General features: G+C 37.3%; 1 non-coding gene across 1 annotated transcript; it reads right to left on the bottom strand.

The window, feature by feature from the left end:
• Nucleotides 1-8,029: 8,029 nt before the first annotated feature.
• On the bottom strand, nucleotides 8,030-8,164 carry LOC115869124. Its single transcript, XR_004046008.1, has one exon. It is a non-coding gene; the product is annotated as a small nucleolar RNA SNORA5 (small nucleolar RNA).
• Nucleotides 8,165-26,994: the final 18,830 nt, after the last annotated feature.

Below are 26,994 nucleotides of genomic sequence, written 5' to 3'. Positions count from 1 at the left end.
GAAACATCCACATTCCTCTAGTTTCTTAATGCTTCCCACCCCCCCACTATCATGACCACAATTCTACCTTACAAATCTGGCTAGGCCAGAGCATGGACATGGGTACAGATTAAGAGCTGGAAACAGGAAATCCAGGACAGTTAAACCCCTCATGACCAATAATGATAGTATTGATATCAGAAAAGGAAGGGGAAGGTTGGGGATGAATGGGAGAACTGATCACAATGATCTACATATAACCCTCTCCCAGGGGGATGGATAACAGAAAAGTGGGTGAAGGCAGACAGTGGTAGGTGTAAGACATGAAAATAATAATAATTTATAAATTATCATGGGTTTATGAGAGAGGGAAGGTAAGGGTGAGTGGGAATGAGGAGCAGATATCAAGGGCTCAAGTAGAAAGAAAATGTTTTGAAAATGACCATGGCGACATATATACAAATGTGCTTGACACAATAGATGGATGTATGGATTGTGATAAGAGCTGTAAGAGCCCCCCAATAAAATGATTTTTTAAAAATGAATTGTTATAAGACCTGTAAGAGCCCCCAATAAAATGATAAAAAAGAAACAATCACATTCATCTCATTAGCATGCAAATGTGCTTTAATCTTTAATAAATGGTGAGACTATGTATATAATAATAAACAAATAAATAAATAAAAATTCATTTATTTTTGTTTTTAAATCTTCTCAGCTCATATATCTCAAATGTGTTTTGTTAGTTTTACTTTTATTATGTCATTTTGAGTGCTGTCATAAATGCTATTTATAAAAAAAATTACTGCTCACTGGTAGTATATAGAAGTGGAATTTAGTTTTGGTTTTGTATATTGACCATATACTCATTATGGATAGCTCTTTTAAAAAAAGGCGATAGAAGAAAAGATAATCAAGGGTGAACCTTAATGACAGGGAAAATGTGCAGTAAAGAATAGCTGAACCAACGCTTTTTAAAATGAGGAATACATATAAATTCCTAGCCTGTGTAATTAAAGCGAAGGAGATAACAAATCATAATGAGAATAAGAAGGGGGCATTGTTAAAAAAAAACTACTAATTATAAAACGATAATTATGAATATATGTCAATAAACATTAATAGTTTGTATAGTATAAAAGTAACTGAAACTTCATGTTCAGCTTCAAATGTTTATTAATAAATGCGACAAAATTTTACAAGAGCATTATATTGAAAATTGTAAGGTAATAGTAAAAGAAAGTGAGTCTAACTAAATGGAGATATATCATGCATATTAAATATTAGATAACATGATAAAGGTAATACTTTTCCAAATTTTCCTATAAATTTACTATAGTTCCTTAAAATTCTAGCAAACTGCTTTATACAATTCATAAGCTAGTTTTGTTAAATTAAATTGTGTCTTACTGTCATTTTGGTAGGTCAAAACATTGACGGGTAACACCGTTCTATCTTTTACAGTCCATATAAAAATCCAAATAACCAAAGCCATCTTGTAAAAGACAAAGAAAGCTGAATGACTTGCACACTTACACTCTCACATCTCCTTATGATACAAATATGGATACATTTTGGATTATTGCAAGTATAGAGAAATTGACCAAAGCCCCACCTCCCCCCAAAAAATCCATTTACAATTATAACTTAAGCAACACTGACAGAAGTGGGGAAAGAATGATGTTTTAAGTAAATTGTCCTAATCAACTGAATATTTACAAGAGAAATATAGTAACATTTGATTAAATTTGACAAAGGAAAAAATATTGAATCATCTCTACTAAATAATGTCTTATTTACTAAAAAACAATTATTTGACTTTCCTGTTATTTTATTAGCATTTTGGTACATTTTTAACACAAGATTATATAGTTGAATAAGTAAGTAAATAGATAGAAAATTGTTTATTTAATTTTTTAACACAATTCTAAGTAAAAAATAGATATACTACTCTGACAGATTTTCCTGATCATCTCTTAGTTCAGAATGATGCCATTGCTATGGTCACGAACAAAAGGCAAGGTAGTCATCATTTAGCACCAGAATTGAGGAGGTTAAACTGGAGATAACATAGAACTACCCTCAAGTTCTGTCATTATTATTTTTTAATTTTCAGGATTGACTTAGCTACTGGCGTAGTGGTTGTATGTGGGGCTTGCTCACCACAAGGTCTGTAGTTAGAAACAACCAATAGATCTGAGGGAGAGAAATGAGGCTTTCTACTTCTGTAAAGAGTTACAGTCTTGGAAGTGGATGAGGAAAGTTCTCTCCTGTCCCATAGGGTCACTATGAGTCAGAAGCAAGTAGATGACAGTGAGTTTGACTTTGATTTAGTGCCCCTTAGCCTTTTGGACCCATTTCTTCTGATCTTATAGTGAAGAGGCATTTATCCAAGTATGGATGGCGCATAAGGAACCTTAGTATAGTTACTCTATGCTTCCAGCCGCTCAGATTAACATCCCATTAATTCAAACGTGAGTGCAGAGCTTCTAGGAAAGCTTCAGAACAAGGCAAATACAGTTTCACTTCTTGTAGGTCTAAAACCCAATTGTTATCAAGACAATACCAACTCATTCGTGACCCTTGAGTGTCAACGAGGACCCGCATACCATAGGGTGTTCGGTACCTCATTTTTTGGAAGTAGATTGGTAGGTTTTTCTTCCAAGACACTTCTGGGTGACTTTACACCACCAACCTGTCAATTAGCAGCCAAGCAAATGAACCATTTGGACCACCCCAGGACCCCATTCTTGGTGGAGGTGGGTGCATTGTTTGTGATACATTGGGCTATTCAGGGAAAGAGAATATTTGATTTTGCTTACGTGACTCTTTAATGATAAGTAAATTAATGGGACAGTTTTAAAAATACCATAAAAATCACACACAAAACAATCATGCATGTCGGCTGCTCAGAATTTAATGCTGCAGATAGAGGTAACATTCTGTTACTCTGATGGCCATAGATTCATAAAGCTATTTTCCCTTAAACTATTTTCCTGACTTTTGTCCTCCAACATTCTCCCTTACAAAATTGCCTGTATTTTCACTACAGTAGATGTTAAATTCAATGATTCGCTAGCCTATAGTATTCTGGTTTGTCTTTTAACCCCTTTTAAAACTAATGGATATGTGTTTGCCACTTTCAATATCCACAGACATCTTCCCTGAATCATGTGACTTTCCGCCCCTTTTGCTGTCACTTTGGTTTTGAAAAAAGTAAATCAATAGTGTACCTTAAAAAGCCTTGGCACTATTGTTAGTAAATATATTGCATTCAGTTACTTTTGCTCACTAAACGTTGCTTGATATAATACCAGAATATCCTCAACTGCATTAGGAAAAAAGGATGCTATTTTCAGCTGTAAATCAAGGATTGATTTCTTTTAAGATATAATATATATTTTATGTATTGCAACTAACCTTGTTATGTGTCAGGTTTTTCAGAAACCTCCATTCTCTCATTCATTTATGATCTATGCAGACTTCTGAAGAGGTAGATTTGCCTTTGCCTATCCAGTTTAGACTCCAACAGGTTCCATTTTTAAACATTTAAGCAAATATATTTGGGGATACTTCATATAGATGGCCCTTCACATTGCTTAAATGTGATCCTTAATAACAATCAATCTTCCTGGGTCTACATTTCTTCATCTTTAAATTGGAAATATTATTATAAAGCCATTCTGTCATTTTGAGACTCAAATGAGATAATGCACATGCATGTATAAACTGTAAGACTATGTGCAAACTCCAATTTCTTCTGCATAATCAATCAAGAAAGTCAAGCAAATAATTCACCTTATGAAGGAGGACAGTGGACCTCCATTGTTCTTGAATTGATCCCCTTGCCAACTGACCCACATAATGGCAAAGCTTATATATGACTGCAAAGGGAGTAGTCACATTAAGCTACTTATAGTAGAGTTCAAACTCACCAACAGGTAAAAGATGTGGCAGTTGCCTTACAAAAACATCTACACCCTTGGAAACACTGTGAGAAATCTACTCTGTCTTCTAGGGTGGCTCTTGAGATGTAAGGACTTGAAGATAGTGGGTTTGCTTATTCAAGAAGGTGACAGTTTCTAGAGAAAGAATCAAATTCTTCAGATCAGTGCTACTACAAATCCATGACATCAAACACAAGAGAGTGCCCAACATTCCCTGTTTCTCAAGTGAAGTTGTATTTCCAATTGTGTTAGTCTGGGTATTTTAGAGAAACAAATCCACAGAAACTCATCTATAAGAGAAAGTTTCACATAAAGGTTTAATGCACATCAAGAAAACATCCCAACCCAGTGCTTCCCAAGCCCACAAGTCCAACATTAACCCATATATTTGACACCAATCCACAAAGTTCTCCTCCACCTCACAAAACACATGCAATGACACTGACTGCAGGAGGAAAGCTGAGTCTGAATGTGTAAGCATGGCAGGGTCTCCATAAGGCTGCCCCAGCACCCAGGGCTGCATCGGGTTAGGTCCATGTGGTTTCTCCTCAGGGATGTCTTGCAGGCAATGAGCCTTGCAAGCTGAAGCAGGGAACTGGCTAAGGCAGCTGCACCCTGGTCCGACCATCACAAAGCAAGAGACCCGAGAACTAGAAAGGCGAGGCTTACCAAGCCTTTCATCCCTCCACCCTTCAATGAAACCCTCATGTGTTTATTAGCCAGGTTGGCACAATAAACAAATTACCTCACCAATCATTCCAAAGACTGACATCTACCGCCTTTCCTGGCTTTGAATATCCACCTTATGGGCTCTCCCTTCACTTTCAATAGTAATCATTCTCCTCAAGACCTATCTGAGAACACAAGAATCTTGATTTAAAATTTCGCAATTTAGTACCAATGAACCTACCAGTACTCACTGCCATCAAGCCAATGCTGATTCATAGTGACCCCTGTGGGATTCTAAGATTGTAACTACTTAGGGGAGTAGAAATCCCAGGCCTTCTGTGGTGCAGTGGTTATGCATTGGTCTGTGACATCCATGGTCAGCAGTTCAAAACCACCAGCAGCTCCACAGGAGAAAGACTGGGCTTGCTACTCTGGTAAACAGTTACAGTCTTGGAAAACCATAGAGAGGCCATTATGAATCGGCAAGAACATACCTGTGTGCTCTATTCTCAGTTCTGCCTTCTAAAATGGGGGACTCCTGTATCACACTTTGCACCTCCCTAAGTTCTCTAAACAGTTAAAACATGTTAGTCATTCCATCTTAAGAGTATTTTACCCCTGAACACTATATCCACTTCCAACTTGAAATTTACCATTCTCCTTCTGTTCACAGCCAAATAATTTTCTCACAAATTCAGCCCTTCTTAACTTGCTATTTATGGTTGTTAAAAATAGTTTCATCGAACTATTATTAACACATTAGACAATTCAATGGTTCAATCATTTTAAAAAGGTTTGTGCAATCATCACAATTGAATTTGGGATGCTTTCTTCTTGCCTGTACTCAGTGATACTGGCTCCCCATTTCCCCGCCTCTCCCCTTCCAGCCTCCCAGGTCAGTATTGCTTCATTTGCTGTCTCTGTAAATCCACCCATCCTACTAATTCTTTAATCCACTGCAATTTGGCCTCTTTATACTTTATCATAAACAAGACTCTACTGTTGAAAACTTATGAAAACTTTTCAGTATGTGTTTTCCTTGATCTCTCAGTGGCTTTTGATTTTGTCATCTGTCTTCCTTCTTGAAACACATTCTTTCTTAGTTATTTTATATCATATTATTTTCCTCTTACCCCTACATCTCTACTTTCTTTCTTTTTGTTCAAGTTCCAGATGTTTATTTTTCAGTGTAAACCCCAACACGACCCACCAACATGATTTCGTGCATTTAGGAGAGAAGGATGTACTGTTTCCATGGAAACCTGTGCGGGTAACTTCTGGAAGACCTTACTTCTGAGCAGCTTGAGGGGAAAACATTTCATTGAGAAGTCGGGGCCTTCTTTCTTCAGTTTGCTGTCATCCGTGTTCACAGCGAAGAATTTAGATTGTTCATTGGGACCAATGGACATCTGGATTAAACAGTGCCAGACGCATGACCTACGGTGCTGCTCCAGTCGCTGCAGCTCCAGTCAACACGAAGACAGGGATCAGACTCGGGTGCTTCCTGGCCTGGCCGAGGATCTGACATTGGCCTCGGGTAACGAGGAGAAAACAAATTGGGCAGACCCAGGAGCTAGGACTCTGCACGATGTTCTTGTCCATCTCTACTTCTTGGTCCGACTTAAAGACTCACAATTCTTTGCTTAACTAAAATATTTTCAAGTTTCTAGTCCAGGATTAAGACCTTTATAAAAGTGTCCTGGATCTGTGTGTTCATGTGTGTTTGTGTGTGTATGTAAGCTTCAAAATGTTCAAAAAATATTCCATTATTTGGATTTTAATTTTTCCACAAGCATTCCAAAGCTTAAGTGTGTGTGTGTGTGTGTGTGTGTGTGTGTGTGTGTGTGTGTGTGATTTATGTCATGCTCATTTCTTATCATTTTTAAGTGGTGGGAAAAAATTTTATTTCTATTTTTCATGAACTTATTGACATCTCCTCATATAATTCATATTATAGTTCAGTGATGGAAACCTGTTGGAGATGAGCAACTCCAATTATTACAGCAAATGAGAGTAATGGAAAACTTGCATTCTGAACCTGTCAAAGTTTGGAAACTTGACACACCTGGAACAGTAAAGCAGCCTCATTACAGTTCTCATAGGAGTCACTGTAGATACTTTCAATTCTAAAATTGGTCTTTCAATCCAAGGTCTTTATTCTGAACTTGAGACCTATATATCTGTCACTGTTATCTGCCACATGGCTGTACCATGTTAGGATGTTGCTACTAGGGTTCCAATCCAAACATGAATGAGTATATTGCAAACAAAAATGTTTATTGCCAACAAAATGTTTCTCTTTTCATTGGATGAGTATAGAAAAGTTCTTTCTCAGTAATACACTTGTTTTAGTCTTGTCAGGGATAACACCTTATAGGTAACATATTTCAGGAGGACACATTCCAAAAACTTTGCAACAAGTTCGCAGGAATGCTATCTCATATAAAATAAATTTTAAATTGGATCAAGCATTGTACATAAGGACAGTGTGATAGGTAGGTTTATTGTGCCAACCTGGCCAATAAGAACATGTGGGATCAATCAGGTCACAGTTTGACTGGAGGGCAAAGAGATAAATGACTTGGCAAGGCCTGCCCCTTTCTCTTTTCCTCTCTGGTGATTGGACCAGCATGCAGCTGCTTTAGCTAGTTCTCTGCATCAACTTGTGAGCTACATGACCTGTGGGACAGCCAACCTGTGGATCCTGTGACTAGAGCTTGAGGTTCCTTTGAGACCTGCTTTGCCCACTGCTAATGTATGCATACCTTGAACTTGAGGCTGGCAGATCCTGTCATCTTGTAGTGCTTGAGTTCAATATCCCATTCGGGCCTGTTTTGCTAAGCTTCTGAGCTGCTGACACTTGATGACCCACCCTGCTGTTTGCTGTCTGTGGGCGGACTGCCTGCGTTACCTTAGGGAAGACTCAGCTGTCTGCTTCCTTGACTTTGGACCCAGGTGTCTGGTGAGTTGAAGAACTTCCAGTATATTAACTATTCCATGGAAGTGAGTTGAACTGAACCCTCTGTACTGCTGTATGTACTAATTAGCTGTTATATTCCTTTGTGGTATATCTATCTATCTATCTATCTATCTATCTATCTATCTATCTATCATCTATCTATCTAATCATAAGTGTCCTAGTTTTCTTTCTCTAAAGAACCCTGTCCAACGCAGACATGAAAACTTCAAAGATAAGGTAAGAGGAAATACTATCAGTGTCAATGAATGGAAAACTTGTGGCTGACATCCAGAAGCTGGTGGAAGACTAATTGCCATTGATGCAAAAGCAATCTCACATAGTTTGAATGTGTTCAATTATAAGTGAACATCTTGCCCGCAGCAATCTTTCAATTCCACGGATCCCAAAGCATTGCACAAAGATCAGCTAGCTAAAAAAGCTGATATTTCTATTAGTTTGTTTTTCTAATTTTTAAAAATGTCTATAACAAAATTTATCCCTGAGGCTCAGCAGAGATGAACAGGGCCCATGAGTTATAGTGTCTCTGGGGCAGCCTTTTCGGCTAGTGCCAGCCATGGGTGTGGAAGGCACTGAATTTGACACAGTTGCCAGTTTTGGGGGGTTTTATTTGTTTTTTTAAACAAGATCAAAGGTAATGAAGAAAACTTTATGGAACAAATCATAATTGAGGACAATAATTGAGGTCTTGGATTTGTCTTTAAATATGAAACAGCAAAGTTCAGTTAGAATAGTGAACTGCCAAGGGATCTGCTGGGCCAGTTCAATTCTAGGTAGAGAGCCCAACTCAGAAGGCTTTGGAATGGTTACTTTTGGACTGCAAAAATGTAATCTTGATCACCTTTCCTGAAGGACAACAGAGGGTTCCTTATAAAGAAATTAAAGAAAAATAGAAACCTGAATTGGTGAGAAAATGGGCAAGAAATATGTGTTGAGGAATATTTTTTCCAAGAAGTATCCTTTGACACTTTCCTTGGGAAACCTTATCCTGTCTCCTCTACAGCCCCGATCATGCCCCTTTAGATTGCTTTTTGTTTTAAAACTTAAAAACAATTTAAAAGATGCACAATTTATTCCCTTGAGGGTGCCAAAATGGCAATTGTTACCTGGTATAATCCAGAGTCCAGAATTCTTTGGGAAAGATTCGACAGATGAAAACAATACTTTCAGAAGTGTACAGTACTAGGTGAATAACATGTTGAAAAACATTAGTTTCACATTTTGATGTTTAATAAAGGTTTCTGTGGTTTTCTAGCATTATCTTTTGACTTACCCTTTTGCACATACATAAAACACAACATGAGTGGACTAATAGCATTATCTTTTCCAAAATTTGATCATCTTTTTTCATTTCTTCTCTCAATAAATGATACTAGATTGACACTGCTACACACGTTTAAAACATGGGCTTCAAATTCAAATCATTATTCTTTCTCCTTTAAATATGTAATCACCATCTTTCATTTAGTTCATATCTTAAATATCTTTTGAATCTAATAGCTTCAGTTTTACCCCTGACCACATTAGATGGAGATATAAAATGTTTTGAATAAGTAGAGTCTGTTCAAAAACTCTATAATCAAATTGTACCATTTCAAATTCTTCTGGAACTCAGACATTTTAGAGCATGGAAGCTAGATAAATTCACAAACATGTTGCACTGAAATAGTTATACATGTTAACTAAAAATATCCCCTGAAGTGTTCTTTTAATAAAATAATAAACCTAAATTCCCAACCTGTTGCCATCACGTCAATTTTGAGGACTCTATAGGACAGTGTAGAACTGAAACATCTGTTTTCCAAGATTTCATCTCTCCAGAAGTAAACTGCCCAACTCCTTGGCAGAGCAGCTGATGTATTCAAATCACCAACCTTTCAACTAACACCTGAGTTAACTCCTGCTCCTCCATGAGGGCTCCTTAAAATGAGCAATAGTTTATCATTAGTAAAGCATATCTGTTTGAGCATTGGACTCTTCTAAGGTATTATGTATGAGATCACACGGACAACAGAATCTTAAAAGGCTAAATTGGAAACATGGGGGACAGTGTGTTGTTTATTTTGAGGGATGGAACAACTTGGAAAAGAAGTCTGATGAAGGTTGCACAACTGGAAAAATGTAATCAGTGTTTAGTAGAAACTTGAATTTGCTATATTTTCCTATGTCTAGTTGCAACAATTACAAAAAATAAATCGAAATAATTTTTGCATATATAGATAATGTACTGAAAATTATTTTTCATCTGAAATTCCACTTAAATAGGATATTATAAAGCTAGCACAGAGATATTTTTCTTCTGAGGCTGATCTCTTATTTTGTGGCCACCATCCTTCCCCTACATAACCACCAGCTATGGAAAGGCCTAGATTTCCTCAATTTGTTCCTCATTATTAGCTCTTTAGGTTCTGAAAGGTTAAGTCTTTACTTAGTGCCATCGATTTTCTGATCATTTGGTTTTAGTCCTCCTCTCTTCGTGACCGTTTTGCTTCCTCCATGAGCTGCTATGCCGCTGTGCTGTCCGCATCTGTGGACCATGCCCCTGTAGCGGAGACCGTGTGCTGGTGGGTAGTGGTTATGAGGGCAAGGTCGGCAGTTTGAAATCACTAGCTGACCCATGTGTGAAAGACAAGGCTTCCTACACCTGCAAGGTGTCACCGTCTCGGTAATCCCCAGAGACAAGTCTACTTTGTCCTCTGAGGTCACTGTGATTCCGAATCTAGTTGCAGCATCTTAAAGCACAATTTTCTAAAGCATTTATTCTATCTAAATAAAGATCATTTTTACATTGTTCAAGTGACTGTCCTCTGTGGATATGAAAATTGATTTTGGAGATCCTGGTTGGCTCTGTTCACGCAGGTGACACTCCCGTGCTCCCATCCAGACCACAATATCAATAAAAACAGGAGTTATTTCGCCTCCACTATTCTCAGGTATCTTTACAAAGTGGGGTGCTTCGGAGAATGAAGTTTAGAGAGGAATGACATGGAATGAGTAGAGTGTGAAACACAGTCTATTAACTAATCAAAATTCAAACGGTAACTACCTAAATACAATTGTAAATATACTTTCTTGTCAAAAGGAAATCTCCTTTTAACATGTTTAGAGAAAGATAATATTAAGAATTTGTACCTGCTCAGGACTTTGAGTGTTTTATATGAATCCTTACACAAGTTGGTCTTCCAGAAAATGCAAACAACCAAAGAAAAAATCTGAAAAACTTTGGAAAATCCCCAAGGAAACAGAATAAGGTAGTGACTCTTAAAAAGAAATCAAAAGCACTCAGCAAATCTGTGTCAGGTGAAAAACAAAACAGTGAATGAAATAGAAACAAGCACCCTGATTTCATTGTTCAGTCTGAGTAAAATAATAAACAAGCAGCTCAACTGATGAAAAGGAAACTAGACGTTTTTTTAAAGGCAATCTACCACTTTGAATCACCCACATGTGACTTTTAAAAAGCATACTGTTCTTGGCATGTGAAACAAAATTAAAAACACTGCTTTTTCTTTTTAAGTCCACAAAAGGCACATTAACATATTATATAATTTAACATTTAAAAATTACTTTAGGTTAAGTAAATATCTTAGCAAATGCATCTTAATAGGCAAATACAAGGCTGTAATGAGAACACATTGGTCTTGATGGTCAAGAGACTGAAAACTTAGCCCAATACTTAAAAGAGCTATGTAAATTGGACAAATTGCCTAGCTTCGGTTTCTTTGTGCCTCACTTTCCTCCCCTTTAAATTGATCGGTTAGACAAAAAGGTTTTCAAGCAATCGTCCAGCCCAAATTCTAGTGTGGAATAAAATTAAAAAGCAAATGTCCTTTTCACAAAAAATAATTACTTGCTACTGAGTATAATTGTTTCATTTTGGTAAAATGAGATATTCATTTTTATTTGCACAGTTTTCTGTTGACACATTGTACCTATGAAGCTGTGTGATGTTTTTGAACAAGCATAGAGCACTTGCTCTTGCAAATGTGTCGAGTCCCATTTAGGGGGCTGCGTCCAGAGGTTACAGACTTCAACCGGAGCTAATATTTATCAACATGATTTGCCTACTTTTAAAAGTATCTTCTGAACTGACTTTTTTTTTTTCTAAATTGACTTAATACTAATGCATCTTTATTTATCAAAAATGTCTTCAGTGGAGTTAAATATTAATCTTTTTAGTATGTTTTAGTTTTTTATTTTGCTTTTTGGCAGTAATGAAAAATCTTCCAGTCTGGATTAGATATGAAAATGGAATGATAAAACTTGATACTATGGCATTTATTTCCAAAAATGGTGACTTCTTCATAACATAGAAAGGTGAATTGATGTTGTGTGACTGGTACCAACAGTAATTTTTTTAAACCTCAAAAAGTGCTTCTCAATATGATTTGCAAAATAGTGGCATACATAGACGAATTATACAAATTCTCAAGGAGCACAATTTGAAGCTTATAATTTCTAGGGTTATAAAAGTTCCCAGTGTCATAGTGGGAGAAAGTAGAAGATGAGAACCTAAGTACTTTCCCAATTACCTGTATAACTCACTAATGCCAGTGCCATCAGACCCACTCTCACTCGTAGTGAGCAAATCACTGCCTGGTTCTGCCTCATCCTCACAACAACGGTTTGTGTGAGCTCTTTGTTTAAGCTACTATGCTAACCCATGTTTTTAGGGTTTTCTCCTTTCCCCCTCACCTGTACTTTACTAAGTATAGTGTCTTTTTTTAGGGACTGATCTCTCTCAATAACATGTCCAAAGTATGAGAGACAAAGTCTCACCTTCATCCCTTCCAAGGAGAATTTTGGGTGCACTTCATCCAAGACAGATTCGTTTGTTCTTTGGGTAGTTCATGGTACATCGCTATTCTTCACCAACATCATAATTCAGATGATTCAGCTCTCCTTCTGCCTTTCTTATTCATCATTCAACTTTCATATGCATATGAGGTGAATGAAAACACCATGGTAATAAAAATTAAATCAAATTATTTCAGTAATACACTTGTCTTCATCTTCTTAGGGTGCCTTCAAAAAGGAAAAAAAAACAAAAAAACTAACTTTGAGCCCTGGGAGGAAAAATTTGAGGCTGGACTAAAATCAGATATTTAACAATACTCAGGTGGACATCTTTCCAAATATTGAAGTTTTCAACAAGTTTCCAAGAATCCTACCCCACTTGTTTCTAACTGACTCAAACAGTTGAAGGAAGTTCAGGAGGCGCTCAAAGATGGCTCAAGACAGGACTGTCAGCTTCAGCAAATGAAAAAACTGTGAGTGAAGTAAAAAAATGATGGGGAAAGACCTATTAATTTTATACCGATATTTCAGCTACCGAAGTTGGGCCCTCGCATTGCTCAGCTTGTTCGATTTTAAGTGAGCATCGTGACCTCAGAGAGTTTAGGCTCCATGAGTGGCTAAAGCATTGCACAAAGATCACCTAGTTTCCTATAACTGGTACTTCCATCAGTATTTTAAGCTGGATTGAGGCAAATGAAAACAATTTTACAGACTAGTCTTGGATTTATTAATATATATGTTTCAGAAAGCAAGGTCCAATCAAAATATATTCATATAACACAAAAGGAAACAAAAAAAAACTATTTTAACAATATTAACAAATTCCTAAGTCTATGTAATATTGAACAAAAAAACAGGCAGAAACATTATAATATGTTCTATATGCTTCTGTTCATTTAATCTCTATAAATATAAGACTAATAATAGGTTTTTAAGTATTTGCTTCAATTTGTATTTTTGTCTGTATACAAATGTTTTATCCTTAGTGTGATTTTGTTTGCTGTTGTTTTCCATTGTGTCTGTCCACAGAAGTGAAGCACAGGAGGATTGGATGCATAATAATAATAACTGATACAAGGGGATATAGGGAACTTAGGGTTAAGGGGGGATGATAGGCAGGAGATTTCAGGAGTAAATAATGAATGTAGGAGTGGGGAGGGAGCACTAGAACATATTTTGATCTTAAAGGTGATTTAACCATGGGGGTTGGGGATGCTCTAAAAATTAAGTGGGTGTGATTGTGCAATTATTATTGATATGAATGAATGATTGACCTATTGAATTATAGGATATGTAAATTAGTTTCCAATAAAACTATTGGATAAAAAGGTATTACTTAATATGAAAAAAAAAAAGTATCTGTTACACCAACTGAATTCAAGAAAGATAGACCAGCTCAGAAGATCATAGTGACTATTTTGGAATTTCAGATGGGTAATATCGATATATTTTCTTGAAGAACACAGGATGGCCATGGGGGTTAGTAAGAAAGAGTTTTACAGACATTAACAACTGCATCAGTGAGATAAAAAGCCAAGAAAGAAGTGTTTTGGAATATTTTGCCATCCTGACTAGGAATCTACCCTAAAGCCCAATCTTTCCCCTTCATCAATATTTCCTGTTCCCCAAACTCAAAGAACATTGAAAAGTAACAGGAATCAAGCCCCTCATGACTAAGGTGACCAAACGTCCCGCTTTGGGTGAGACAGTTCCGCCTTTGAACAATTTGTCCCGCGTCCCGCGGTGTTTTAAAAAAGTGCCAATTTTTGGAAAGAATGCATGACAAGCTAGGGAATGGCGGGAGAACGGAAAGACCAAATTTTTAATCAAGGAACCCTACTGTCCCCATCCTGGTGAATGGTGTCCCGCTTTACCAATGCTTTACCAATGTTAAAATCTGGTCACCCTACTCATGACTGCGTTGCCATTTTGATGTGGTGGTGTAAATTGAAGAGGGAATAATTTTTAGGGAAGGTTTAAAATGCAAACATGGCATTCAGAAGTATAAAGAGCTAGATAACAGCTCTGTTGAGAAACAATAGCTTCACGTTTTAATACATTAAAGACTTCTATGATTTCAGGGCAATACTTTTGGACTCACCTTTGTAACTGATAGTGTATTTGCACTTTCTACAGAGCTGGCATTGTAAATTGCTAAAACTGAAGTTTTAGATTCTATTCTGATATACAGGACTGAAAAATATATCGTGAGTAGCACTACAAGTTTTCCCATCCAAATACTCATTTGAGAGCAAAACTAGTATAGAAAGTAGGGAGGTAAATGAGAAGACTTCAATAGGTGCAAAGAAGAAAGGAAAAAGATTGGGATTAGTTAAATTCAAAGTACACTACAGGCCTTTTTGAAATTAGTCTAGTCTAAATTACTAAAAAAAAAAATCCAAACAACAGTATCTGTAACTAAAATATGTTTTTAATTTTATTTCAACTGGTAACAGGGTTAAGTAGCACATGTATGGTTAAAATAAATGGTCTGGTGTGTCTGGTTGGAGGAGTCCTGGTCGTTTAAGGGGTTCAGTGCTGGGATGCTAACTGCAAGTTCCATTACTTAAATCCGGAACTGCTCTACAAGAGAAAGCGCTGGCTGTCGGCTCCCAGAGATTTATCATTTCAGAACCCCCGATGCGCAGCTCTGCTCTATTCTATAGGGCCACCATGAGTGGGACTCTGCTTGACTGCGGAGTTGTTTATTTGTCTTGGCGTCTGCTTCAAATGAAGCCAATCCATTTATTTAAGAGGGCGTGGATTGGTGAGGAGGGTGGCATAAATGGGGTCCCTAAAAAGAATTCACTTATGTTGTGGTTCAAAAAGAGGTAGATATGCTTTAGTAAATAAGGAAATAGCAGAATACCATGTGTTAAGTGCAAGAGCAGCAGTTTGATGCCACCAGGGGCTCTGACGGAGACTGTGGGAACCTGCCCACTGTGGAAGCAATCTTACAGCCTTGGAGCGTGTGCGGTTCTGCGCTGTCCCATAAGCTCACTGTGAGGCAGAATGGACCAGACAAGGAGTTTGGTTTGGGTTTGATGTTCTGTCTAAAGTATGTCTAAAGTAAGCCCTGCCTGGCTAAATCTCAACCTTTCCTACAAAGATGAAGACTAACTTTACTTTTTCACCAGGACAGACTAGTGAACCTTTGTCCCTGACCACCACCTTCTCTAACCAAAGCCAAAGCCACCCTTAGCAAGCCTACACAAGACAGGAAAGAAGAACTGCCCTGAGACTATTAAACTCTCTATGGGAACAGAAAGCCCCATCTTTCTCCGGAGGAGCGGCTGGTGGTTTCAAACTGCTGACCTTTCTGTTAGCAGTCCGAAGTTTGCTACCCATCTGCTACCCCATTTGAAGAAAGTAAAGGACTCCAAGAGTCTCAAAGAAGCGGAGAAAGATATGATTCCTGAAGGAACTGCTTTCTCCATATTTCGCCAACGTTAAAAACAGGCAGTAATGTGGGACAATGCAGGGCGGTCATTGCCTTTGCTTTTTCAAGCCCTCCTGGTATAGTTCTCCTGTGTTAGGTTGTTAACCAAAAGGTCAACAGTTCAAAGCCCAGCGATTCTGGGTTAAAGACGGAGCTTTCTACTCCCATCGAGAGTTTCAGACTCAGAAACTCACCGGACAGTTCTACCCTGGCCTCTAGGGTCTCCTTGCGTCTGAATTGATTTGATGGCACTGTTTGGTTTTCTTTTTCTTTTTCGGAGTAATTTCATTTTATATGTTTAAAGAAAAAAAACCTATTGCTTTTCACTGCTATTGATATAGAAGAAAATTAATCTCCATACAATCCAAAATTTGGGAATGATATTGAGACAAATGGATTCAGAGTTGGGGAAAAAAAATTTCTCCCCTCCATGTATAAACTTTCAGAAACAAGACAGAAGTGTAATGCTTTCTTGTTAGACTCTAAAAAGGTTACTTCAGAAAGAAACTTATAAGTTACAGACACATATTACTGTTGAGAGAAAAGTAATTTGTTGTAATTATTTTTAATTATAGCTATTTTTAATTATCTTTGCTGTATGTGTAAACATTAAAAATACAAACAGTGCTGCTATAGCACAGATGGCTGGTGCTTGCTACGCAGGCTGTCAAGCATCATTTGAACACCATTGCGTTCTTTTCCCTAATTGTAAGGAAAAGCAATAAAGTTGCTTTTTGGAAACAATTTTCCTGTTACTAAAGATGAGAGGACCTACATAAAAAATAATCCCCTGTTCTCTCTCCCTCAGCAAAGCTTTGAAACTCCTTTCCTTTTGAAATTCCCTTTGTTTATGTTTCTGGAAACCCAGTGATTTGCCTAGACCAGTCCATATTGCCTTTGCTCATACCTAACCAACCAAGAGTCAAGAATGATTAACAGTCAGTAGACTCGTCTGAATACCTGAAAACGTGCTTGACATGACAACCTGCAGTGTACAGGTGGCACCAATGTCCCAAATATCTGGTTTTATTCATGTCTAAGCTTGCTATTGCTATTAGTTCACTGATGCCAAGATGTAATTAGAGAGAGTTCCCTGTTTTTCTCACTTGTTAACCTGAGAACTATTATATCTGCCACCTGGTGGCCACCACTGGAGTAGTTTGCATTTGTTTTCTATGCTTTGTAGTCTCAGAACCAAAAGCCAAAGTCTACATTGCAAATCAAATGTAAAATCACTCAGATTAATGAAATTAAAAAACAAAGCAAGGCAGCTGTCACTTAGCTTGACATTAGCCAAAACATTATTTTCCCTTTTATGTTCTTACTATTATTCCATTTTTAATATTGTCAACAAAATGGAGGAACGTTTCAGCAAGATGGGTTGACACGGTGTTTTCAACATGGGTTCAAACATAGTAATGATGGTGAGGATGGCACAGGCAGGGAGAGGTTGGGTTCTATAGGAAAATAGCGTTGCTAAGAACTGGAACCGACTTGATGGCAATTAACATCAATGCAGACATACTGAACTGCAGCCATGGCAAAAAAAAAAAAGTTATATTTTTGGTGGTAATAAACGAGGAATTGCTCTCTGAACCGGCCCATAAACATTACCATTGAAGTTTGCTTCTGAAGACTTGAGAGCTGAAGGAAGCTGGAAAGAGAGTGATGTAAGCGCTTATTTCCCAACTTTGGGAAATTTATATACAGCCAATCCCTGGGTTACAGGTGTCTGATCTACCAGACAACTTTTACTTTCTCTTTAATGTTATGACAATTTGCTCTCACTTTCAAAAAACTGAATCCGCACTTACTAGCAACAGATTTGCCATCACAAACATCTTCACTTGCTGCACATGCTACTTTCCAAATCTATGCAAAGGCTTTGAGTCTTTTCCTGCCTTAAACTTCAAAAATGAAACTGGCCACAACCGAGTCGATTCTGATTCATCATAACCATATGGGACAGAGTAGAACTGCCCTCTGTATTGCTAAGACTGTAGCTGTCAACAGGAGTTAAGAATCTCCTCTTTCTCTGAGGGAGTGGCTGATGGGCTCACACTGCTGATCTTTTGGTTAGCATCCGAATGCAACATCTACTATGCTGCAAGGACCCTGTCTTCCACTCAAGTAAGGCTGAATTTAAAGACCATACACACCTGGTTTCACCTGAGAACTGCCTGTATTTTAAAATAATTTTTATTGCCCCAAATATAATTTTTTTAATTGTGACTTTTTCTAAAAGACAAACTCTTTGATTTTATAGCATATGCTGACTAAAGCAATAACCATCATCTCTGTTCCTCAAGTTCCTTTCCATGTCTTGTTAATACTTCAGAATACAAACAATGTGGGTATTCTTACATTTTTTGTTTTTTTTTTTCCCAAGCAAACCATCTCACAAAAATCTATCAAATTCTTTCGGAAAGTCACAGATAATCTTCTGGTCTCCTAAAATCAATCTGAGAAAATGGAGATTACCATATACCACATATTCAGTGGTGGAACAATTGGATAAATGATATCAAAGGATTGGATTCTTCTACTGTTACTAATTGTACTTTCAATAGTGAAGGAATAAAGACAATTTCATATTATAGAACAATCTTAAAGGCAGTATAAAGTGAATATTATCTGCAATGAATAGAAATGCAGTCTATAATAGATTTCTTTTCTGAGAATTTACTTTAACATATTCAAATATCAACCTGAATTTAATAGTTTTAATTTTCTTCTATCAATATTACTAAGATATCTCATCTAAATTCTGATTTTCACCCCACCCTGATTTTTTTATCTCCAAAGTACTAAAATGATTCATTATTTTATGGCATTTGATGTGAATCTATAGAGATATATACAAAACATAAGAGATAAATATTTATAAGTTTATTTTTGGATACCAAGAAGTGAAACTAGTTAATGGGATAGAAGGAGATTTACTCAAAGGTTAAGGAAGAAAATATTTAAAATGAAAAGTACATTCTCTCAGAACAAAATGTTAATAAGTTATTGAGATAATTAAAAATCATATTTTAATTTATAACTGAAGTTATCAGTTGGACAGTCCCAAAGCACATGTCTGTTTTTGACACAGAAACAAGTTAAGAAAGACTACTATGCCCAGATGGACATTGGGCCTCCACCCAAACACTTACTCATTGCAGGAACATATTGTTCTATTAAATTGGCATTCCAGGATGCACACCTTCCCGACATGATTGCTGAAGAAAAATGTGAACATAAGCAAAGGTGGTGAAGAAAGCTGATGGTGCCCAGCTACCATAAGATATAGTGTCCGGGGCCTTAAAGGCTTGAAGACAAACAAGCGGCCATCTATCTGAGAAGCATCAGAGCCCATGTGGAAGAAGCACACCAGCCAGTCTGACCATGAGGTGTAGAAGGGATCAGTTATCAGACATCAAAGAACTGAAAATCATATCAGTGGGTGCCCTCTTTACTGACACAATCACTGAAGACAAACGTGTGCATAAGCAAGGGTGGTGAAGAAAGCTGATGGTGCCTGGCAATCAAGAGCTTTAGCATCTGGGATCTTAAAGGCTTGAAGATAAGCAAGTGGCTAACTAGCTCAGAGGCAACAAAGCCCACATGGAAGAAGCACACCAGTATGTGTGATCACGAGCTGTCGAGGGAATCAGGTGTCAGACATCAAGGAACAAGAAATCATGTCATTATAAAGGTGGGTGAATGCAGAGTGGAGACTCAGAGTCCATTGGTAGGCAACTGGAAACCCTCTTGCTGAGGGGTTGTGGGGAGGAGATGAGCCAATCAGGGTGCAGGGTAGCGACGATGAAACATATAACTTTCCTCTAGGTCTTAAATGCTTCCTCCTCCCCACTGTCATGATCCCAATTCTGCCTTGCAAATCTGGCTGGACCGGAGGATGTACATTGGTACATATGGAAACACAGGGAATCCAGGGCAGATGACCCCTTCAGGACCAGTGGTGAGAGAGGCGATGGCTGGAGGGTGAAGGGAATGTGGACTGGAAGGGGGGAACCAATGACAAGAACCTAAGTATTGCCTCCTCCCTGGGGGATGGACAGCAGAGAAGAGAGCTGAGGGAGACGTCGGACAGTGTAACTTATCACAAACTATAATAATTTATGAATTATGAAGGGTTCATGAGGGAGGAGGGAATGGGGAGGGGGGAAAATGAGCAAGTGATATTAGGGGCTAAGGTGGAAGGCAAATGTTTTGAGAATGATGAGGGCAACAAATGTACATATGAGCTTGACACAATGAATGTATGTATGGATTGTGATAAGAATTGTACTAGCCCCCAATAAAATAATTTTTTTTAAAAGAAAGACTACTCTGCCATTTCATGCCAATTTTATACTTCATGATGAAATCGCCCTTATTAAAACCATAGGACTTTCATTGAGAATATGAATGAATTATAGAGTACTAATGTCCTAACTTTGGGAATGTGATTATTAGCATAGTCAAGATCAAACTATCATCACTTTGAACACATCACATGAAAGGCAAGCTACAAGGGAATGATTGTACCTTTTTTATGATTTAGTTTAGTGTCTACTAGATTAATCATTTTCTCTTTTGAAATCTCTTATATGAATGATCATTTTAATTGCACAAACATACAATATTACTAGTCTCTAGCATTGTAAAGATAGTGCCTACAGAGGAAAATATTCTTTAGAAAATACGTCAGAGGTCTAAAGAGAAATCCACACATTTTTATATCACAGTTCTTTGTGAAACAGTTCACAAGATACATACATAAAAGCATCCTTCAGTAGATAAGAAATTAGAATACAAAGCTGAATATAAAGCAGCAATCAGAAAAGTATGTCAGGATTGAAGCCAGATTTTGCTCTAAATGCAAAAGACAGAATCCAGTGAACCCTGGCTGAAAGACTGAGCTTCCTACTCCCGTAAACAGTTACAGTCTACGAAGCCCACCACAGGTCACTGGAAGTTACAATTGACTCGGTGACAATGAGAATAAGGGAAACCTTCACACAGCACTTGAACCTCAGATTGCACAACAGATTGTGCGAGGGTGCATTGTTCGCATGGAAGAGGAGAAGAAAAATTATTCTGCCGTGAATTTGGACTAGGCTGTGGCTATTAGGTACCACTGAATTGGTTCGTATTTTTAGCACTCTTAATGTATGAATATTACAGAATGAAATATTGCCTGGACATGCCAAAATCAAAATTAAAAGAAAAAGAAAGAAACACTACAATGGAGTCTATTCCCACTCATAATGACCCAATATACCGTTTCCAGGTCTATAAAGCTTTGCTGCAATAGATAGCCTTTTCTTTCTCATTCAGAGTTATAGTTATGATGTTTGAGCATGTTTTTGCAGCTATTATGCCAAATCATTTCATTGATGATTTCCCTCTTTTTCTCTGAACCTCACTACTTTCTAAGTTACATTTCCAAAGAATGTAGAAGATGAAGTCTAGCCATCCTTGCTTCTTAGGAGCATTCCAACTGTCCTTCTAGGACAGATGGGTTTGTTCTTCTGGAAGTCTATGTTACTGCTATTGTTAGATGCCATGGAGTCTGTTCCAGCTACTTGAGACAGAGTGAACACTACCTGGTCCTTTACCATCCTCACAATTGTTCTTATGTTTGAGGCTATTGTAGCCCATTTGTCCATCCATCTTGTCACTGGTCTTCCTCTTTTTTGCTGCCCTTTACCAAATATGGCATCCTTCTCTAGGGATTGGTCTCTTCTAGCAACATGTCCAAAGTATGTGAGACAAAGTCTTGCAATCCTTGCCTCTAAGAAGCTTTCTGGCTGTACTTCTTCCAAGACAGATTTGTTTGTTCTCTTGATGATATTTTCAATGACCATGATATTTTCAATATTCTTCAATAGCCCCATAGTACAAATGCATCAATTCTTCAGTGTCCGTATTCACTGTTCAACTTTCACATGCATATTAGACAATTGAGAAGACCATGGTTTCAGTCAGGCACCCCTTAGGCCTCAAAGTAACATCCTTGCTCTTAAACACTTGGAAGTGATCTTTTGCAGCAGATTCACCCAATGGAATGCATCATTTGATTGCTTGACTCCTGCTTCCAAGAGGATTGATTGTACATCCAAGTAAAGCAAAATCCTTGACAATTTTTACCTTTTCACTGTTTCACACGGTGTTACCTTTTAGTCAAGTAGTGAGTGTTTGATTTTCTCTACATACTGTAATACATGAGGAAGGCTGTAAACCTTGAGCTTCATCAGCATATACTTCAGGTCCTCCTCACTTTCAGCAAGCAAGATTTTGTCATCTGCATAACGCAGGTTGTTAATAAGCCTTTTTCTATCCCTGATGCTGCATTCTTCTTCATAAAACCTATTTTCTCATATTATGTGCTCAACATACAGATTGAATAAATATGGTGAAAGGATACAGCCCTGACATTCCATTTCCCTGATTTTAAGCCATACAGTATTCCCTTAGACTGTTCACACAAATGTCTCTTGAGGTACAAGTTCTGCATGAGCACAATGAAGTTCTCTGGCATTCCCATTCTTCTCAAGGCTATCCATGTTTTGTGGAAATGTACATGTGGAATGCCTAGGCATAGTCAATAAAACACAAGTAAACATCTTTAGGATATTCTCTGCTTTCAGCCAAGATACATCTGACATGAGCAATGATATCCCTTGTTGCATGTCTTCTTCTGAATCTGGACTGAACATCTGCAACTTGTCAATGTATTGCTGCAGCCATTGTTAGATGATCTTCAACAAAGTTTACTTGTATATGATATTGTTTTGTAACTTGAGCACTCTGTTGAGTCACCTTTCTTTGGAATGGATACAAACATAGATCTCTTCCAATCAGTTGATATATTTAATATTCTTCACTAACACCATATTCAATATGCCAATTCTTTTTTGGTCTTTCCTATTCATTGTCCAGTTTTTACATGCACATAAGATGGTTGAAAGTACCATGGCTTTGGTCTGGCACACCTTTGTCATCCAAATGACTTCTTTGTTTTTTAACATTTTAAAGAGGTCTTTGCAAGATTTGTCCAGTGCAATACACAATTTGATTCTTTACTGATTCTTCTGGTATCATAAAGATTGAATAAGTATGGTGAGAGGATACAACCCTGATCCACACCTTTCCCGATTTTGTACCATGCAGGATTCTCTCATTCTGTTTTCACAACGGTTTCTTGATCCATGCATATTTTCCAAATGAGCACAATTAAGTGCTCTGGCAGCCCCATTTTTGCCACAAGTAGAATGAATTATTTGACAAATTTAGTATTTTCTCCATTTACCATGATGTTTCTTATTGTTCTAATGGTTAAATATTTGGTTTTTGGTTTTTAATGTTTATGTATAATTAAAACTGTAGGTTGTACTCTTTGATCTTTATTCATAAATGCTTCAAGGTTGCTTTGAATTTTTCTCCAGTATTGATGCCAAATTTTATATATATATATTTAAGTTTTTGGATTATTTGCTGAATGTAGAAATTGAATGAGTACTGGGGAAGGCGATCATCTTATGTTAAACCAGGTAGTTTCATCTCATTCTGTTGGAATGACTGCCTCTTGATTTATTTGTAAGTTCTGAGTGAGCACAACTAGGTATTCTGGACTTCTTATTATTCAAAATATTACCCACTGTCTCTTGGTTCATTTTTCATACAACAGTAGTTTGCATGTGGTGGTGATGCTGAAAGATAAGCAGCCAATATTGCAGAACAAAACAAAAACACCACCAAAAACAAAACCAGCAGATTTTTTTTCTATGTTAGACAGGAGCTTCCAGACTAAGACAAGTCTAGGAAGAAGAAACTGTCAGTCTACTTCTGAAAAAATTAACTGCTGGAAGCTCCTTATGAATAACATCACAGCATTGTCCTATATAGTGCCCCTGAGGTTGAAAGTCACTCAAAAAACCTATGAGAAAGAGCTGCCTCCTCAAAGTAGAATTGACCTCAATGACATAAATAGAAGGAAGCTTTCAGGACCTTCATTTTCTATTGTGGCAGGACTCAAAAGGAGATATAACAGCTGTAAACATACATTAGTAATCAGAAAATGGAATATACACAGGAAAAATCAAAGAAAATTGGAAATTGTGAAAAATGAAATAGAATGCTTGAAGATCAATGTAGTAGGCATTGATGAGCTAGAATGGACTTGGATAAGCTATTTGGAATTGGATGATCACATAGTTTACTGTGCTGGAAATGACAAATTGACAGGAGGCTGGTTGAGGAGTGGGGTGCCTCCGGGCACTTAACACATGAAGTTGATCTTGTTGACCCACAGATATGGAGTTGAGTGACTTGGGCTTAGGTTTACTGGAGTGGGGTGCTTCAGGGCATTTAATTCAGACAACTGAAGTTGGGTTTGTTAACCCTTGGAGTTTGAGCTGCATGCCTTTGGGCTGAGACTTGCAGTGGAGTGGTATGTCCAATTGGTCATTTATTGGCAAACCTGAAAGAACATTGTAACATGGCCTGATAAACAACTTAACCTTTAGCATTAATTAAAACTCATTAACTTAAAAATTAGAGAGCATTAATTAAAACAACTAAGAAGAAACAACTTCTTTTCTAGAGAAAACTTTCTAGAAAACTTCCTGTTAGCATTCATTGGACAGAACCAGGGCATTTATATGCCTCAAATGCAAGAGAGTGTGGGAAGAACGTATTCTTAGCTAGTATATTAAAGTTGGAAAGACAATTAATATTTTCTTTGTAAGAACAAGGAAGCTACGGATAAAATATAAAAAACAAGTTCTTCCAAGTCTAACAAAAAAACACTAGGCCTGTTTCACAATCAAATAAAATGTCATACAAGTTCAATAAGTACAAAGCTATAGGCATTTTTTAAAAGCTATCTTTTTTATGTGTCTCTTTAACAACTTCTAATGTTAAAAGATAATTGTTCATTGGCTCATCATTCATTGGGCCAAATTAATATTAAGAAATTACATTCACTTGATTATTTGAATCAAGCAATTCAACAGCTTGATTCCTTGGTTAATGCCTGGAAGTTTTGGGAGTTCTGTACCAGATATGTACTAATTCTTTATATATTCTCCTGCCCCAGTTGTCTCTTTTTCATGGCTCAAAAGTTAATGAGTAGCAATTACTTAGTATCCTTAGTGTGGAATAATTATTTATTTATGAATAAGTTTATTAATAAATTGTAGGAATCCCTAGTTGGATGAGAAATTATTTTGCTTCTATACAAGTTTACCTCTATTTATTGACTGCAAAAACGTCCATAGTCAATATTTTGCTATCTGTAGTCAGTTTGTTTAGGAATTCAGTGGAATATACAGTCTGTCAGAACTCAATTATTGGCTCTAAGAAAGGGCTTCAAAAATTAATGGAAATAAGGAATCACAAGATAATGGAACGTTTTTATGAACATTTTTAAGTCCCCTTATATGTTTATCAGATATGTATAATGCACTCTATCTTACTATCTTACATGCATCTGCATGAGCTAAGTGCTTCTCCAAAGTAGGTAGGATGGAAATATTTCCTTCTAAGTAATACCTAATATTGGTCAATATTTTGTGTACACAGTGCATTATGTTATGAATTCGAAAGGTATCCAAGATGATTACTACACATATGATTTGTTCATAATTACCAAAGGCAGTTATAAATATAAGAACGACATCCCCCCCAAAACGGAATTGTGCGAGGCAGAACGGAGCTTTTGTAGTACGCATTTTTCCCACTAGGTGAGCGTCAAGGAATTTGCTGTAACTTAGTGCACCCAGGGGTATTGCCTGGGAAGGTTCTCTCTGGTCACGGTGAATTATTTTGTAAAAGCAGTTTAGCTCCAGCCCAGTTTTTTGTGTTGGCCACTTTAAGAGAGCAGCATCTGGCTGTGAAATTTTGTTTCCTGCTCAGAAAAAAGGCCATAGAAACTGTTGTGATGTTGAACATGACTTAGAAGGACTGCTAGCACTATGGGCAAAACTCAAGTGTGCAAGTAGTTCTCTCCTTACAAAACAGGTGAAATGCTTATTGATGACAAACCTCATTCTGGACGTCTGCCAACTTCCCTAGCAGACAAAAATGTCAACTCGTAGTGCTTTTGGAGTTCACTCCACCAGGTCCGACTGTTAATCAAGCTTTCTATTTAGAGGTTCTCAAAAGATTATGCAAAAGTGTGCAGCATAGAAGGCCTTATTTGTGGCAGATGGTGGACCGGTTTTGCCATCATGACAATGCACCTGCTCACACAGCCTTCTTATTGTGTCAGGCTTTGACAAAAAATAGCCTGTGTCTCTTGCCCCATGCACCTTACTTGACTGACCTTGATCCTTGCAACGTCTTTTTGTTTCCACGAATGAATAGGAACATGAAAGGACAGTGATTTGACGACTTCGAAGAAGTGAAGAAAAAGACAATAGAAGTGTCAGCCATCCAAACAGATGAGTCTGAAAATTGCATATTTGACAAATATTTTAATTGTAACCAAGAGGACTTTGAAAGTGAGAGGTTATTTTGTGAAATAATTTAAATATATAGCTTTGAAAAAAAATTCTGGGATTGTTTTGTGGTACTGCCTCATATTCCTTTCCACGTAAAACAGGAAGATTCAATTCACAAATATGAAACCACTACTGAAATTTTAGAGTGAACTAAGTGTAATCCTACACTGTCAGTGCAAAGAGGGAAGTAAATAAAGCAAGGGAAGACATGGAAAAGGCAAATATTTGGCTGCTCTTTGAAGGAAGACAGAAATAAGTTTGAAGAAGAAAGGCTGTGTAGAAAGAACAAAACATACAGACATGGAAATGAACATGCTGTATGGAGAGCCATAAAATTACTTGACTGTGTAAGACTTCATAAAGATGCATTAGACTGATGAGAAAAGGGTTTTAAAGTAGAAAAGTGGAAAGTCTTATGTTTGATTCTGCAAGAAACCAGGAACCACGTCATTCTGGAGCAGGAAAGAGATGTGATGATACAATGTTTCAGGAAGATTAATTTTATAAGCGCTATGAAGAATGAATTGGCATGAAACTAAATTGAGAGAGAACAGCTAAAATTCTGCCGAAATAATCCATGTGTGAAGTTATGAGAGCCAGGACAAAATGGTAACTGCTGAACTGAAAAAGTGGGAAAATAAAGAATTGTTATATGGAGCATGGGCAGGCTCCAACTTTAAAAGGGATCCA

Source organism: Echinops telfairi, unplaced genomic scaffold (assembly GCF_000313985.2).
Source record: "Echinops telfairi isolate 266 unplaced genomic scaffold, ASM31398v2 ScPeMD7_21;HRSCAF=78, whole genome shotgun sequence".
Taxonomy (NCBI): Eukaryota; Metazoa; Chordata; class Mammalia; order Afrosoricida; family Tenrecidae; genus Echinops; species Echinops telfairi.
This window is presented reverse-complemented; position numbering and strand designations above follow the sequence as displayed.